Raw genomic sequence first — 18,171 nt, forward strand, 5'->3', positions numbered from 1 at the left:
AGTGTTCTATGTACTATACCACTGCCCTCATAAATATACTTGCACAAATAAGTCAGGGGAGAAACTCCAAATGCACAGCGATGTCTACTTGGAAGGAAGGAATGCCTGTCTTCATCATATCCTTCATGAGCTTTCTACAAGAAAATTGGCCCTGCCATCCACAATGCCCCAGGCTCTGTATGGAATCCCCATACTCATGACACATTACTGAACACATTCAAGGATAGATCTGTCTCTTCTGATTAGACTATGCACTCCATACAGGATATGTCCATATTTCTTTAGGTTTTGGCACATAGCAGGTGCTCAATAAATAAATCATGGCAGTAGCTAACACTTATTGAGGGCTTCACATGTGCTTTACACTGTTTTAAGTATTTTTACTTAATTCATTTATTCTTCACAAAAGACCCATGTGAATCTATACCCTGCTTGATTTTACAAACAGGGAAACTGAGTCATAGAAGAGCAAAAAACTGCCCCAGATGATACAAGGATGCAGTGTTACTGCAGAGTCCCTGCAGGCTTTCTTGGGCATAATGAAGTACATTTTGTATTAGACACTTCTGCATGAGAATCTTCTAGAATTCCATTATAGTCCTTGTTGATGTGTGAACCAAAGAACTAAATCTCCTACTGGTGGATTGAATACAAGCAAATCAGGCTTGTTGAGAAAGGTGAATCTGGAGAACTGATGGGCTTAGATTGGCAGAGGAAAGATAAGGGAACCTAAGAGAAATTGGCAAAAACAAAGTATAGGTAAGACTGAATTTGGCTACCAGATATAGAGTAATGTGAAATCCTTCCCCTAATCGCACCACTGCAGCAGCAGATACTCAGAATAACCTGGAAGCTAAATATGAACATGTCTAAAAGCTTGTTGATCCACTCGGTGGGCAATTTACTGAGGAACGCTTGTGCTCAAAGGTAGCTCTCAATTCTTCCTCGGCATGCCGTCCATGTACTGACTTCATGCTGCAGCTTCTCCGTATCTGAACAGCCAGGCTGAACTCTATCCATCCTGTTTGGACAAGTCCCAGGATTCTCCCTGCTCACAGAATCAGGAGTGCTCTTTTGAGACCCAGATTTATTCTGCTTTATCCTTTTCTTTCCCCAAATTTCTTGTATTGGTTTCATATTTCCGATTTGTAAAATAATGGTACACAACAGTACCTACCTTTATTAATGAGTCATGGACTAAGCTGCTATAACAAAGAGACCCCCTAAAAGACAGTGGCTTCAGCATGATAATGTTTCCTTCTCTCATTTAGCAGTCTAGAAGTAGCAAGTAGTCTAGGCTGGGTAGAAGCTCTGCTCTACAAGGTCATTTCAGAGAAGCAGGTTTCTGCTCTCTTGCTGCTTTACCATCAACATGAATGTTGTCTTCATTTAATCAACTATAACTATGTCATGGGTCAGCCCACTGGACGTGGTAGAAGAGGAAGTAGAGAGAAAAGAGTTTCCTTATGGGGTGCCTGGGTGGCTCAGTTGGTTAAGCATCTGACTTCAGCTCAGGTCATGATCTCACGGTTCGTGAGTTCGAGCCCTGCATTGGGCTCTGCACTAACAGCTGAGAGCCTGAAGCCTGCTCCAGTTTCTGTGTCTCCCCCTCTCTCTGCCCCTCCCATGCTCACACTCTGTCTCTCTCTGTCTCAAAAATAAATAAACATTAAAAAAATTTAAATAAAAAAAGAGAGTTTCTTTTTGAAGGATGTGACCAGGAAGTTGTTCATATCACTTCCTCTTATAACCCATTGGCTGAAATTTAGTCACTTGGCCAGACCTAGCAGCAAGGGAGGCTGGGACATATCTTTTTGAAGCTGGGCATCCATGTGCCTAGATAATACTTGGGGTGGGAAAATTATTACTTAGTGAAAGAGGGAAGAGTGGGTACCAGGCAACAATGAGCAGTATTTCCTATGCTAATTTAGAAAGTTGTTTTAAGGATTAATCGAGCTAATATATTTAAAGTACTTAATGTAGTGGCTGGTATAAAGTAAATGTTTTCAATGTTTGTATTAATCTAATAGTTGTTATTAACATTGAGTGACTACTATGTACCTGACATTTATATTAATACTCAGAACAACCTTGTACAGCTAACATTATCATCCTGATTTTACAGGGTGTGCACAAACACACACACACACACATTCAGACCCATCTCTATCTGGCTGTAAAGCTTATGCTTTTTCTAATAGAACATGTTGTTCTCACTCTGTCATTAATTTCACCTCCTCTGCTAACTCCCACCTAGAAGTCCTTCCTTGGTAATTATTTCTACCTGAGAGAGGTCATCTTAGAGATAAATGAGAAAGGTTGTTGGAAAAGCAAGGAAAGAGCAGTTGTTAGGTTAGAAGGTTGAAAATTTAGGTTTTATCTGACGGGCAAAATGTAGCCAAGGGGCGTTCTTGCGTGAAGAAGTGATCAAATGAAAGAGGTTTTAAGACTAAGTATCTCACCAGTTAGATATTGGTCTAAAAGGAAGTTAGAATAGCTAACTTGTCATAAGCTAGGCATCAAAGTCTGGGAAGGCAAGGGAAAAGACTGTGAGAATGGAAAAAGAAATTCAACCCTTTGGTTGAGTCTGAGAGACATTATGAAAAAATCTGGGAAGACTTTATTAGGGAATTATTTTGAGGTATGTGGGAAACATTTTCAATTTTATTGCAACACCATTATCTGTAACATAACTTTTTGGAGACTGAACCCTTGCGACTCTTTGCAAACTTAACTCATGCTGTAATTCCTCAAAGAGCATCACTTTCTGAGATCTCTGTAATGTGAATTTAAGGGACTAAGGAAATACTGGTACAATTAGCAGTAAAAAGTGGTGGAAAGGAATGTTGTTTGGGGGGTAAAACAATATTTTGTGTTTTCCATATGCTAGGTTCCATACATTGGCAGACAGCACTCAGTCCAAGTGTGACACAGGTGCAAAAAGGGATGCAGTGTATAGGTTTGGAGTGAATGAATGCAGACACCCAAACCTATCGAATCATCTTCGAAGAAAAGACTTGGAAACCGAATATCCTGGCCAGCTTCAGTTAGGTGATATGAAGATGAAGAGAAACCAGTAATGGAAAAAGAGGCAGAGTAATCAGAGAAAGACAGCCTCGTGAAAGAAGATTGGATTTCGAGTCAACCCTGACTCTGCCCTTTCCTGTTTGACTCCAGACTGTCAGTAGAAAGTTTCCTCCCAAGTACAAGGGGGCTGGACACAGTGAACTCTAAGTTCTTTTAGAGTGTGAAGATTTGATGTTCCCAGTTAGAAAGTGTGGGAAAGTTTCAAGAGCAAAATGTGGGTTAAAATGATCAAAAACAGGGGCATTCTGGGGCGCCTGGGTGGCGCAGTCGGTTAAGCGGCCGACTTCAGTCAGGTCACAATCTCGCGGTCCGTGAGTTCGAGCCCCTCGTCGGGCTCTGGGCTGATGGCTCAGAGCCTGGAGCCTGTTTCCAATTCTGTGTCTCCCTCTCTCTCTGCCCCTCGCCCGTTCATGCTCTGTCTCTCTCTGTCCCAAAAATAAATAAACGTTGAAAAAAAAATTAAAAAAAAAAAAACAAACAGGGGCATTCTCCCCATCCCCTGCCCCCAACCATCACTTTGCCACCACTCTTGAAAACAGTAGTACCACAAAAGAAACATCAATGAGCAGTCAGTAACAGTAACTGCATAGTTACTGTTAGATACTCCATCAGAATTTCATGAAAGAATCGTTCAATTTTATGGTCTGACAAATTTTATTTCTGTCATTTCCTTCCCAAGTTTCAAATGCAGAAGTCACAGATTGGCAGCCATGATATTCCAAATGCAGAAATAAGTAGGGAAACCATGTTTTTTACATACAGGTATTGTCCACTTGGAGACGTAGCAGAAAGTCATAGGTGTGAGACCCTTTGATAAGATAATACCTTTGGGGACTTAAAATAATATCTTTTGATTATAGAGGATTTTGTTTTCATATGAATGGATTTGATTTTGCTGGGCTATCTCTATTTGCAGGAGTTTTCTAGATCTCAGTGCCGTGTTCCTCCCCCTCCTTTTTCAAAATGAAATTCAAGGGCTTAGTGTGTAAACATGATATTGAATCTACCTACTGCCAAACCCCAGGGCTCTAACATTAATTCAATACCCTCACCAAAGGAAAGAAATTCAAACCTAGCTAGCATTAGTGTTTGATGGAAAAATACGATTTTTGTCAGCTGAATGAAAAAAAAAAATCTTGTTAGCGACCAGTTTAACAATGTATTAATAGAATTTTTATGAGTTATTTTTTCTTAATCTTTTATGGGAAGATAATTTTTAAAATTTCATTACTTTTTTATTGGGAAAGAAAACATTTGACTTCGGTTTCTCTGTTTAGTGAAAGGGTCTTGTTGATTAAAACAAACATTTCCCTCAAATTTATAGATATTAAGTGGTTTTATTTATTTTTTAGGAGACAAGAATCCTTTTTGTGTGATAGTAAAAATTAAACCTAATAAATCTATCTATCTATCTATCTATCTATCATCTACCTATCAGAGAGAGAGAGAGCATACACAAGTATGAGCAGGGGAGAGCTAGTGAGGGGCAGAGGGAGAGAAAGAGAATCATAAGCAGGCTCCACACTTAGTGTGGAACCTGATGTGGAGCTTTAGATGGGGCTTGGTCCCACGACACTGGGATCATGCCCTGAGCCAAAGTTAAGAGTCAGACACTCAAATGACTGAGCCACCCAGGCACCCCTAACAAATCCTTCTTTTTTTTTTTTTTAACGTTTATTTATTTTTGAGACAGGGAGAGACAGAGCATGAACTGGGGAGGCTCAGAGAGAGGGAGACACAGAATCTGAAACAGGCTCCAGGCTCTGAGCTGTCAGCACAGAGCCCGACGCGGGGCTGGAACTCACGGACCGCGAGATCATGACCTGAGCCGAAGTCGGCCGCTTAACTGACTGAGCCACTCAGGCGCCCCAACAAATCCTTCTTTAAAAGATAATTTAAAAAGTATAACCATATGTACTGGAATCTATATGAAAATATTACTTGTTTGAGTTATGACTGTATGCTTTGGGATCAGAGGGTCAGAGTCCAGAGTGCTAACCATTACACTATGGAACGTGGGGTCAGAGTCAAATCCTGACCCTATAACTTTTAAGTTGAGCGACATTGGGAAAGTTACTTAAATTCTCACAGCCTCATTTTCCTTATATATAAAATAAAGATGATACTAGTGTCTGTCTCATTGATTTGCTTTGAGGATTAAGTTAAAGAATACAAGTATGCAATTGGGACATAAAAAACACAACAATGCTCATGTTCTTCTCATGACTATTGTTATTATCTTAAGTATGCAGAAGCTTAATTAGGAAAATTATAAAACCCAGAAAGTCAACGTTCACAGTAACCTCTTCAAGCTAAACTCAACATACACTGGGCAGAATAGTTTTTCTTTTTCTGATCAACTATCTGGTATGGTCACAAATGAGTGAATGTTTCACATTTAGATTTCTTGTTATATTTGTTATTATACTTTTGTATAATGTATAATTTCTAGAGACAATTTCAAAAGATGCTATCATATATCGGCGACAGAGAGAGCATGGGTAGTTGCCAAATTGGTTGGAAAATGTTTTAATGAGAAAAATGTTTAAGAATATTTACCTGTTCTTCTGTTTGTTTGTATATCTATTTATGCCTAGCCTCATTCTAAAAATGATGTATGGTAGTAATTAGGAGATTAAAATTTAGCTAGTTAAACTTAATAACTGATGGAAATAGAAATAAGACATTAAACAAAAAAAGAATGGAATATGGAAAATATGTCTGAAATACAAATATGAAGAGTTCTAATTCACTTAGGATAAGATATATTGGATTACTCTATGGAAAAGTAAAACGTAACACAAACTGAAGAAGTCTATCTTAACAAAGTTCTCTTAGCTTTGTGGCTGTAAAGTTTAATCTGGAACAAGATACAATTTTCCGGGACACCAAAGAAATTCAGCATCACATAAAAATACCGCACTATAAAAGGCACAACAGCAAAGACTCAGGTAAGTGATATACCCGTGTGATAAATGCTTGTGAAAGACACGTTTTCTTTACCAAATTAATAAAAACAGAATCGAATAAGAAGGAGAGCTTAATTGTATACTAATTAAAGATTCATCTCATCTTTAAGAATAGAGGGTACTATGTTTAAAAAAACAACAAGAATTAGTGATCTTATTTGCCCTAAAAATGCTTGTTAGATTCTTGGCATATCCACATAATGTATGTGCTTTTGTGGAACACACTGCTGTAACTTTGGGGGAATGCCAAGACTAAAAAGTTCTAATCTATTCCAGACTTGTTGGAAACAACAAAAGAGCAACAAGCAATTACAAAAGTGTGGTAAGTGCCACAAAACTAACGTACAGAGTGCTGTCACACGTGCGCGCGTGCACACACACACACACACACACACCCCACACACACACATACAAGTGCATATATGTACAGATAAATTATATTGGTTCTGAATCTTGTTTCATTTGTGAATTTGAAAGTAAGGCAGTGGGATTTCACCTCTCGACACTTTCATCCAATTACTGGCCTATGTTTGGCAGTTCATATTAGCAGAATAATTCGTGAGGAACATCTTTTTTAATACAAAGCTAAGCAGTGAATTTTTCATGCAGTGGTTACAGATGAATTTTCTTCCTGGTAAGATTTCCTAGGATTTCCTAAGATTTTCTACATGGATTTTACGGGACAGATTTCCCACTTTGTTTGAAAACACTGTTACTCAACCCAACCTATTTTGTTGTTATTCGTCATCACGAAGCTAGTATGTGATTGAGAACTAAATCAATGAAAGTGTTTATTAATTACTATAATATACCAAGCACTATCAAAACCACTCCTTTCCAAACTTTCTTCTGTGGCTGGTAAGCATTCTATACACACTATCTCTCCACCTTCTCCAGAGATGCACAATACACGTGAGAATATTAAATGCTTTAATAAGTATTTATTTAAAAAAACTTGTTTAACTTGGGGTTTCCCAGGCTTAATAATGAAACAGCTTTCAAAGAATAGCTATTAACATGCTGTTGGATTCTGGACTTTTGTGGAATAGAATCTGGATACCCTTGCCTAATAAAAACAGTGTGAAAATAAGGGTTGCTGTAGTCCAAAATCAAATATAAATGACCTTGGAAAACATGCCATTCTGTAATATGGGCAACCCCTCCCTTCATGGTTATAATTAATCAAATTAAAATGAGCATATATATCAGTTCTGCAGTTTCAGATCAGTGAGTGGTATCTGTGTTACCAGAAGGTAGAACCCTGTAAAGGCAATTTCTTTGAGGGATTTTGTAAAGGAGAAGGAATATCTTCTCTTATCCTCTGCCTATGTAGAAGGTGGTTTGTTTTGCTTGGTCCTAAGAGAACAATTTACTGTTCAAAAAGGACACTGTTGAGATGGAGGGGAGCACCATCACTAATTACACATACCCAGGATTGCCCTACGCAGGCGTGGCCACACTTGTTCTTTGTACATGCTGGCCATGCAGAGGACCTTTGCTTTTCTGCCTGCCTCAGGCAATTAAGAGGGTCAAAAGTGAGCGTGTTATTTCATTCCATACATTTATTAATAAAAAAATCGAAGAATAAACTGTGAAAACAGCAATTACAATTGCACACCCCTTCTCAGTTGACTAGTTTACAGTTTCCACAGAAAATTCCTTGGTCATGGTGACAACTATTTTAGATGGAAAATATAATGAGGCACAAAAACAGGGAGGTGAAAAGATGAACAACTAACGGAATAATAAAATAGAGGTTTTTAAGTTGATTTTAAAATGGCAAAGAAAGCCAGGAAACAAAGTCCCCAAGGGGTCCCAAGTTACAGGATTACTTGGGTTTTGCACATAAGGGATCATGAGTACAGACTGATGAAGTTGGAAGCTAGGCTTGAATCCCATTAGTCATGTAGCTTTAGACAAATCATTCCTTCAAATCTCTGTTTTCTTCTCTGCAGAATAAAACATTTCATGATACATTACAGGGTGGCTGTGAGGACTGAATGAGGATTGTATGGAAATGCATTGAGAATCCTAAAGATTTTACTCAATACTTGCAATTTTATCTAATATTTTACGCTAAGTAATTACAACACGCCTTTGAAAATTTCCTAACCTCCCTTCTACATTATCTGCTTTTATGAGGCAACAAGGAAATCCAGACTATCTCACCAAGTTCTACATATCTGTTCCTGGTCACCCTCAGAGAGGGACTTTTTGGGGGGAGTTTTCTGTGCCTGGGGGCATGAAATAATTTCTTTAAATTAGGCTGTAACAGGGAAGCAAAACAAAGAGAATACTTCCCTGGGCAGACACTAAACAGACAAATGGTTGCGTGTACAGAACGGTCACAATCTAGATGGCTGACGCCATGTTTTCATACCAGAGGGCGGCTCCATTCAGAGGACTTAGCAAGGTCCTATTTCAAGACACTTACCCTCCAGACAACATTAACAGGCTCGTTCCTTGCCAAAACTTTATTGCTTGTTGTTCAGAGTAAACCAGGGGCTGTGTTTAATGACTTTGCTCTAAATAGCTTGATAAACAGCATCAACAATAACTTAAAAGACAAAGAAGCTAGGACTCTTTAATATGAGTTTAAATGAACTGATCTTAGACATGTTGCCCCTTTCAGGTAACATATGTGTCTAATGGACATCGCGTTCCCGCTCTACAACTCGCCTGCTCACCACTCCACCCACCTCTTCCTCACCAAGACAAAGAAACTTCGCGTTTACTTCGTTTGTTGTATCATCTTTCACTTAATTTTTGCGATTTTCCAGATCCTGGTAGACATTTTATGTCTTATATTTTTTATCTTCCTGTTTGATGTGCATTTCTATGCGGGATGATACTGAGTGATGAGTGATGATGGAGAGTTATTTCACTTGAACCCTTTTCACGACTGCAGAAGGAGGGGAGAGCATACAGTGGCTGCAGCGCGGAACAAAAATAAAGGGCTCAAAAAATAGCTTTTGTTTGAGATACTGGTAAATACTGAGACTTCCAAAGGGTAATGCCTATTTTTTTAAGTTTCAAGGTTACCATCCGCGAAAGTTCTGTGTGATAGACTGTTCAATCATCCAGTGTAAATACCTAGAGCAAGTTCTTGAAAAATGTTTTAAAAAAATCTCTTTTTAGCTTCAGCTTTAGTTCTCTACTGGCTTCGGGTCCTGCCCCTGTAGCTTTATGGACAATGAATTTGTTTTTAAGCTCTTAGGATTATTTGTATATTCAAAGAAGACCTAAACAAGAAAATCTCAAAAGTAATTAAATTCTAATGATAGAATGCGAGATGTTGTGGAATGGAGATTTTTAAATAACTGGATTGTTTCAAATCACTTCATATCACTTAGGTAAGCACTTACTCTGCCTACATGTAGGCTGATGTCTCAGATTCCACAACCTAAACATATAACATAACAAATTTATGGTTAAGGTGTTGGCATTGTCCAATACTGGGATATGTATCAGGCTCTGAGCTTGAAGTTAGAGATTTAAAAATGAATGAGGCATAGTCTGTCTTTCATGGATCGAAATCTAATTAAATAGTAACTAGAGAGGGGAAGGCGACGAGCATTTAGTGAAGGTGTAGCTGGTGCTGGATTCTGCAATATGTCATCTTGCAAAACACCAAAAATCACAATGTATGGTATGATATATATATGTGCTATCCTTAATCCCCTATTCAGATAAGATAGTTAAGACTCAGGAAGGTTCAATTATTCGTTTCAAGTTTTATAGCACAATTATACATGACTTAGGTTTAATTAAGGAAATCCACAGTCTTTAGGAAAAAAATTTTCCAAAGAGAAGAGTTGGGTTTTCAGAAAATCTTTGAAGAAAATAAAAATACTGCTTACTGTCTTCAAAATCTTGAATCTATTTCCAGACATCAAAATGTTCTGTATGTAAATGCTTAAATGATTCCACTTATAATCAATAACCATGCTTAATTACTGTGGGGGGAAAAGAAAACTTGCTTTAACAAATCTGTATTTCTAATCCATATTTCCACAATACTTGACAAATTAAAAAAATTTCATCCCAAAAGGATTAACTTATGGTCCTTTTGCATAGCAAATATAATATTGGATGTGATAGTATTGAAAAGCAATTTTCTAAGTAACAGCCAATTAATTAGTAATGTCCAAATATTTAAAGTTATAAATCAAACTATTAACCTGTTAAGTAAAATATATGCTAGCTTTCTATGTTGGCAAATAGGACTTAATATAACAAATCAAATGTATGTGTGAAGTTACATTATTAATATAACTGAAAATTGGCAAAACATCAAAGATGACTGATTTATACTTGTGCTTGCTTACTTAAATGGTCTGTTGACTTGGATGAGTGATCACAAGAAAACATATAGAATTTATAAATTCTTATAAATTCAATGCACAAGATTTATTTTTTTCTCTGAGCGAAATCATTACATTGTTCTTTTTTATTTATTTAAAAAAAAATTTAACGTTTATTTTTGAGAAAGAGAGACAGACAAAGTGTGAGCACGGGAGAGGCAGAAAGAGAGGGAGACACAGAATCCGAAACAGCTCCAGGCTCTGAGCTGTCAGCACAGAGCCTGACGCAGGGCTCGAACTCACAAACTGCAAGATCATGACCCGAGCCAAAGCTGGAAGCTCAACCGACTGAGCCACCCAGGCACCCCATATATTTTCTTTTTTACTAGAACATTGTAAAAGTATTAATTTATGCTATTTTTGCTTAAATTATGACATTTTCTTACGCAAGAGTTTATTGCATTCAAGCTATCAGAGAGGAAGGATTTGACAAGCTAATTAATTTGTCCTTTCCTTCGTCTAAATGTTTCTAACTTTTATTTTTATTTTATCTTATTTTTTATTTTTATATTTATTTTAATTTTATTCTCAAGTTAAGGTTTCTACCTTTTAAATCTTGCCCACACCCCAAATAAAGTCTGTCTCTAGCACCATTCAGAAACCAAATACAGAAAACTTCATGGCATTGGACACAGCCATCTTTATTTTGTAGACAGAAGACAAGCGATATGGAGATAGCCTGGCTGCATTAGTCACAGGAGGGGATGGTCAGAGCTGCAGTCAGTGGTGTGCTGGAACCAGCTGGTATGGGCGTGAGAAAGTCCATTCATGGCACCTTTCCCAATTCTGTGGTCAGTGCCATCACTTTGGGAGTCTGAAACTTGTCACTGGTGGGAGTACTTATACCTTGGAAATCAGCACATGATGCGAACCAGGTTCCCGCTATCCCCTTGAGTTAGTTGTTAAACATCTGAACAGCACTGGTTATGGGTTGCTCTGAGTGTTGGCTTGTGAGTGACAGTGGTGAGCATGTGACCTTTAATAAATTTATTTTGTGCATGGGTTTGTGATATTCTGAGCCCTCTGAAACACTCTTGCCCTTCTTGCCTCGGTCAAAGGGCAACACTGATTTTATTAGGTTATTCTTCTCTTTGAAGCTGTCATTTCCTGTAATCCTTTAAACCAAAAAAATAATTTTAGAGAGATTATGAGTTTTCCCCTCAAAGGAGACTATTCATTTTACCCATTTGATACTCATCTTATAACTAAATAAAGTTATGTGTTGGGCACCACACTGTGCAATAAATATCTTTACTTAGTTGAAATTGATATAATGTTCTTAAATCTGTTTCTTTTTTTTCATGGTTAGTAGAGAGATTTTATGTTACTGAGCATTGATCCAATTAGAGAAATGAAATGTTCTGGGTAAAAATACCTAAAGAAGTGTGTGTGTGTGTGGGTGTGTGTGTGTGTTACTAACATGGCATTAACTGGTTAACTCTTAAAAAGATGGATTTTAAACTTGAAAAGATTCTTGATTAGTGAAAAGAAAGATATCAGTAAAAAGATAGAACATTGTAGGAAAAATAGGACTGGTCGGATTAACGTTGTTAAATTACACTGATGTAGTATGCTAAAAAATGAAAAAGTTTACCATATAATTCTTGTTTTAGATAATATAAAAAAGACAAAATAGCAAGGTTGCCAGGAATCCAGCACGGTAATTAAGGACTGATACATAAAGCATAGAAGGAATTCGTGTAACTACCTAACACAAAGCAGATCTTCCAATGTAGAATTATTTCCATCTTGTTCTTTATATGATAAGTATGCTTAGACCAGAGCCCTGTCAACTCGTATAACATTCTCAACTATTCATCCATTTCCCTCCAAGGCAAATAGATTAGTAATTCATACCTGGGCTTCATGAAAATACTATCATAAAAATATCCTGACATATGTTGACTATCAAAGCTAGGTACTGTATCATTTCCTCCTAGAATGAATTCAACTCAGTTGATTAAATGTGCTTAATATACTGTAGAGTTTACATTATAAATTAATTTAGTTCAAAATGCTTTTCTGTGTATATTTTTGTTTATAAAAGTAAGCTTGAATAAAATTATGCTTTATGTTTAAAAGTTGGATATGAAGTGAGTGTGTTCTTAGTTTTGAATTGGAGATTTGTTTTCATAGCTGAGCAGGAAGCTATTACTATGCTATGAGAAGCAAGGCAGCTTCTGAGGAGTATAGATGCTAAGAAATATAACAGAATATACATTTGTTCCTTGGTTTCCAGTGTAAGGGAATGCAAGGAGCTATTTAGCTATAAGGTTCTAATGCTTATTTACCCAGCCTTACTTTCCAATGCTGATTTACTCAAATCTCTATCATCTCAGTCATTTTTGCTGTAAGTTACTTGGTCTAGTGACAAGGGCACTTCAGGAAGGACTTTACCATGGGCTTCAAGGCATTGAGTTTCGATCAGAGCTCCCCATATGACATCCCTTCCACTCACGGGCACGTCCACACGTCTACCTGCTTTGTTGTATGGCAGCACCACATGGCTTAGTGTAAATCTCTGCTTGACACTTGAGACGATCGTTGTGCAGGGCTCGGACCTGTTAGCTTTTTCAAAAAGAAGGACAGAGCACTAGAAGCCACCAGAGCGGGTGAAATGGGTAATGATTTGAAAAATTTCATTGCAAGCCCGCTTTAGCCCTAAACGTATGATAGGGCTGAGATAGAGGAGGGGCAAAATGCAGCTGCCTTGCGTGGAATAAAAAGAAAAGAGGTAGTGGAGAGGAGGCATAGGACCAGTGAATGAAGAAGGAATCATAAAATAGAACTGAAAATAAATCGTGGTTTATAGTTAATGTTTCATGACTGAAGAGGTATCATTTAAAATTGCAGAAAGTTCTTTAGACTTTTAGTCCTTATGAGAACTATGGACAACTAATCAGTGGGTAATCTCCTAGAACACTACTTTTTATATAGTCTAACTCCCACATATTTGTCAGAAATAAAATAAGAAAATGTGTCTATCCTGCTTATACCATTTATTAATTTTTTTAAAAAAATGTTTATTCACTTATTTTGAGAGGGAGTGTAAGCAGGGGAGGGGCAGAGAGAGAGAGGGAAACACAGAATCCGAAGCAGGCTCCAGGCTCTGAGCTGTCAGCACAGAGCCTGACGCGGGGCTAGAACTCAGACTGTGAGATCATGACTTGAGCCAAAGTCGGCTGCTTAACGAACTGAGCCACCCAGGTGCCCCCGTTTATTGATTTTATCTCCTGATGTATCCCAGATAAGAGAGGACTGGGTAATCTGCTCATGAGGTGCAGGTCTTTGTAGCTGTTTTTGGTGGCTTCATTCTTCCAGCTCTGGGGACATGGGAGGCTGACTGTCACCTAAGTCATTCTGTGGGATGGCCCCAGGCCAATGAGAGGCACATCCCCCGAGGGCTTCCTCCAATTCTTTGCCCTGTTCCTAGTTCTCCTTGCCCTCTTCCTCAAGGAGCCCAAATCCAGTGAAGGTCCAGTCTCTTTGACTCCATGGGGCAACAGCCACAGCTCCAGAGCTCTGTGTGGATTTGGGCCAGCCTTTGTTGAGATTGTATCACATTTCACTTCCCCTCTCTGCCTGATCTTACTTCACTTCCCCATTACATGACAATCCTAAAAAAACACACCCAAACCTCTGATTTGGTTAGATTTCTTGAGTTAAGGCTGGTGAAAATTTGGTCTTACCTGGTTTGATGAGTCCCACTCACTGGGGCTGACCTTACCGGGCTAGTCACATGCATGGCTGCAGTGGGGCTCAATCCGTGAGCTCCTAACTTTAGAGCTTTTTTTAAAAAAAAATACACACTCATATATAATCATTGCTCCCAAAGTGGGCTGTTATATCACAGGGCTTTTGTCCAAGGCTGTGGCAAAACTAGCTCTTCTCCAAACTTTAGGTACATAGGTTGAGCTGTATTTTTCCAACCCTATTGGTGAATTTCACGTTGGTGGTCTTGATGTCCTTTCTTACCAGCAAACCTTAGTTAAGACCATGAGAACCCACTGTGAGGGAAGGTCTAGTAATATGGAAGCACCAAAGAATAGGTGTTCCAGGTCTTAATTTTTTTCTTCTGGAATGTTCTTTTGGTGTTATTAAGATTTTCCCATTCCCCTCCCACATTATCAAGTTGTAAATTCAAAGGAAGAGGTGGTCTCCACTAAGCCACAAATGATCCTGATACACTCTATTCAAATCATCATGGCCAAGAGGTGACCACTCCAGAGTTGGAGGAAAAAACAAAGAAAATCTGCTCCAAGGTAGGTTTTTGTATTCATTTAAGCAAAGAACAAACTTGCAGCATCCTTCACAAAAAATAAAATAAAATAAATAAAAATAGTATATCAGGGCACCTGGGAGGTACCTCAGTTGAGCATCTGACTTTTGATTTTGGCTTAAGTTGTGATCCCAGGGTAGTGGGATCAAGCCCCACGTCCGGCTCCACACTCAGTGTGGAGCCTGCTTAGGATTCTCTCTCTCTCTCTCTCTCTCTCTCTCTCGCTCTCTCTTTCTCATCTCTCTCTCTCTCTCCGCCCCTCTCCTCCATTCATGCTCTCTCTCTCTAAAATAAAAATCAAAAGAAAAATAAATTTTAAAAGTGGTATATAAGCTTTCCTTTCTAACACATTTGCTGCTATAGAGACAAAAGGCTAAATAAAAGTAGTAGTAATGATAAAACTTAAATTATTAATGATGAGAATTGTTCCACTTATCATCTTTTATTGATTAGATATTTAAAAAAATCTTTCTTGGGGCATCTGGGTGGCTCAGTCAGTTAAGCATCTGACTTTGGCTCAGGTCAAGATCTCAGATTTGTGGGTTTGAGCCCCACATCGTGCTCTGTGCTGACAGTTCAGAACCTGGAGCCTGTTTTGGATTCTGTGTCTCCCTCTCTCTGTCCTTCTCCCACTTGTGCTCTGCCTCTCAAAAATAAATAAATGTTTTTTAAAAATTAAAAAAAAATCTTTCTTTAGCAGCTCTAATGAGATGCTTATCAATTTTTCTTTCGCAAATAATATGCATAGTGAGACATTCTTTTTTCCTGAGTCTAGTCCTCTGTCTAAATGTATTCAGATTTTATGATCTATTTATTATCTAAATAGTTTTCAGATTTTATGATTCTGGAATGTTCGTATATCTCTCCCCATCACCCATCTTTCATTCCTTAAACCACTTCTAATCTCCTGTCTTTGCCTCTGTCGGCTTGCTTTACACAGCTTCTTCCTAACTCCATATAAGGCATTGGACATATATGCAAGATTTTTTCTCATTTTCTTTTATATATCCTAAGGTTTTAAGGTAAAATCTCCACTCCTCTACCATATTATTTATCATTTTTCAAACTTTGGTTTTCTCTTTTTGGAATTATCATCAGTAGAAGTAACTTGTAATTCTAGCAATTTGCCTATACTGGACCATGACTTCTTGTGAATGTCAAAAAAAAAAAAAAAAAAAAAAAGGAAAGAAATAAATGAATGTACATTGGTATTTCAAAAAGAGTGAAGTTTCAAACACATGCATGTTCTTTCTGTCCTGTGTGTGCTTATTGTTAATTTTGTGTGAAAGACTCTTTTCTATTCTGTGTACCTGGCAAAATAAAAACCTGCTTATATACAACTACTTCTTTGAAGCTTTCCTCACACCCTTATATTTCCTTGACTCTCCTCATGAACTATCTCTGCATTGTGTAGATGTTATTACGATGGCAGCTGCCTCTTACATTACTTACTTATTTTTACTTGTCTTTGGGATTCTTGAAATGAAAATCTCTGTACTAGTCATCTTTGTGTTTCCAGGGCTTAGCCCAGTGCAGAGTATAAATAAGATGATCAGTGAATGATGGTGAGGTCTTGAATAAAGGTCTAATTAAGATGATCAATGAGACTATTTCCTATTGTCTGGCAATTTTCAAGATGGGTCAAATTCTCATGATAACAAAGGGCACATAAATGGGAAGAAGTCACTCCGAGTTAGTTGATGCTAAATATTCTTATTTTAAAAACACCACTGAGAATCATTTAGCTGATTGAAAAATAGAAGTTGTACTGTTATTAATAAACCAACATATTTGTGCTGCATTTATTATTGTAAACCCCTATTCAAAATTCTACCTGCAGTAAACATTAATTTTGGAAACGCTACCAGAAGAAAAATGGCAAATTATTGAATGGACAAAGTCTAAATACCCATCCCCTATACAGGACATTTTTCTTTTTTTCAGTTCATTCAGATTCAGCTTTATTGTGAATTAACCATCTATCAAGAATGAGCATCAAAAGAGTAGAAAAAGATAAAGGATGGCATTTAAAAAAGTTCCCTGGCAAGTGAGAGGGAGGGCATGAGGTTAAGAGCCCTGTTTAGGGAAGGAAAACCTGTCCAGGTCACGAATGCTGTTTTTGTCAATGATTCAAACACTGAAGGTGTTGGATTGAGGATTCAGATTCAGAATCAGAATGAAGCATTTCTGGAGCTCCTCTAGACATTTCCTAAGATGTTACATGCCCTCTCACGAGAGATTGTTGGTGTGTAGGATCGGTCCAGTCTGCTGTGAGTCAGGAAGCCACGGGCTGCAGAAGAGGCCTTGGCCAAAGCTGCCAGGTAGGCCATGTAGTAGGGTGCTGGATCCTCATGCTCATTATAGTCAACCAGGAGGAGGTTGACATGATTCGGGATACGACTCTGAAGATAGTCAGCCGGGTTTCACCATGTGAAATTAGCTGCTGCTGTGGGAGACAGTTCATAACCATTTTACATCTTATAAAGTTGCACATTTTTCTGAATATATTCTGCAAACTGTACAGTGTCTCCAGTTTCTCCAACACATAAGAATAAGATTTCTTCACTCTGAAATGTCTTGTCATGATCGTCTTTCATCTGGACAATTCTGTTAGCGGCTACCTGGTCAGAGGCAAAAAAGATAGTCGGGGCCCTGGATGCTGCCTCCCTCGATAGCAGAGGGAGGCTGAGAGGACAGAGCGTGGGACTTGCCGGCATCTCGGTCTCACCGGTGAGACACCAGACATTTTTTATGTTCAGGAATTGCCTAAGAGGAAATTGCATTTATATTTTTACAGATGTTGATGCATTCCTGTACGCAGAAGTAATAGATTTGTGTATATAATGGCTCTTGTCTGCTCAAGCTTAGCTATGTACCATGCTTTGGTTGTCTTTCCTGCTCTTTCAAAGGAAGGATGGATCACAGCAGGAGAATTTGATGCTAAGAAACTGACAACACATGCTCGCCTTTCAATGAGATTCTGATCCCTTAAAAAAATAACGCTTGGCTTCTTCCTTATCACAATTCTCCATATGAGCTACGAATCACAAGATGAAATCCTACATTCCTCTTTAGTTTTGATGAGATACTGTCATGTAATTCATGGCAAGATTCAGGAGATTCTTGCTTGGCTATTAAATTTATTCTAATTGAATAATAGTATTTTGTAATTGGAAACAAAGTTTATATCATTAAACTGACTTTCTTATTTGATAAATAAGCGGCCAGAAATCTAAAACTGCTTAATGATTGAGACAGGACTGTAGAGATGGAACCAAGGTGAGTGCTCTTTACACTACACCAAGTTGACTTTATCATGTAAGCTTTTATCTCCTTATAAATACTGAAAAAGGCTCTATTCTTTAGAAGCTAGTGTCTAAATTTATCAATTATTCCTATAACGATCAGCATTACACTTTCCCTCCATGTACATGGAACAATGGCCACCTGAAGATGTCCATACTCTAATCCC

General features: G+C 38.0%; 1 pseudogene; it reads right to left on the reverse strand.

Moving 5' to 3' along the window:
- Positions 1-16,076: 16,076 nt before the first annotated feature.
- On the reverse strand, positions 16,077-17,945 carry LOC121038148 (proteasome subunit beta type-2-like; annotated as a pseudogene).
- Positions 17,946-18,171: the final 226 nt, after the last annotated feature.

This window comes from Herpailurus yagouaroundi, unplaced genomic scaffold (assembly GCF_014898765.1).
Source record: "Herpailurus yagouaroundi ecotype Mexico unplaced genomic scaffold, PumYag 165, whole genome shotgun sequence".
In the NCBI taxonomy this organism is placed as follows: domain Eukaryota; kingdom Metazoa; phylum Chordata; class Mammalia; order Carnivora; family Felidae; genus Herpailurus; species Herpailurus yagouaroundi.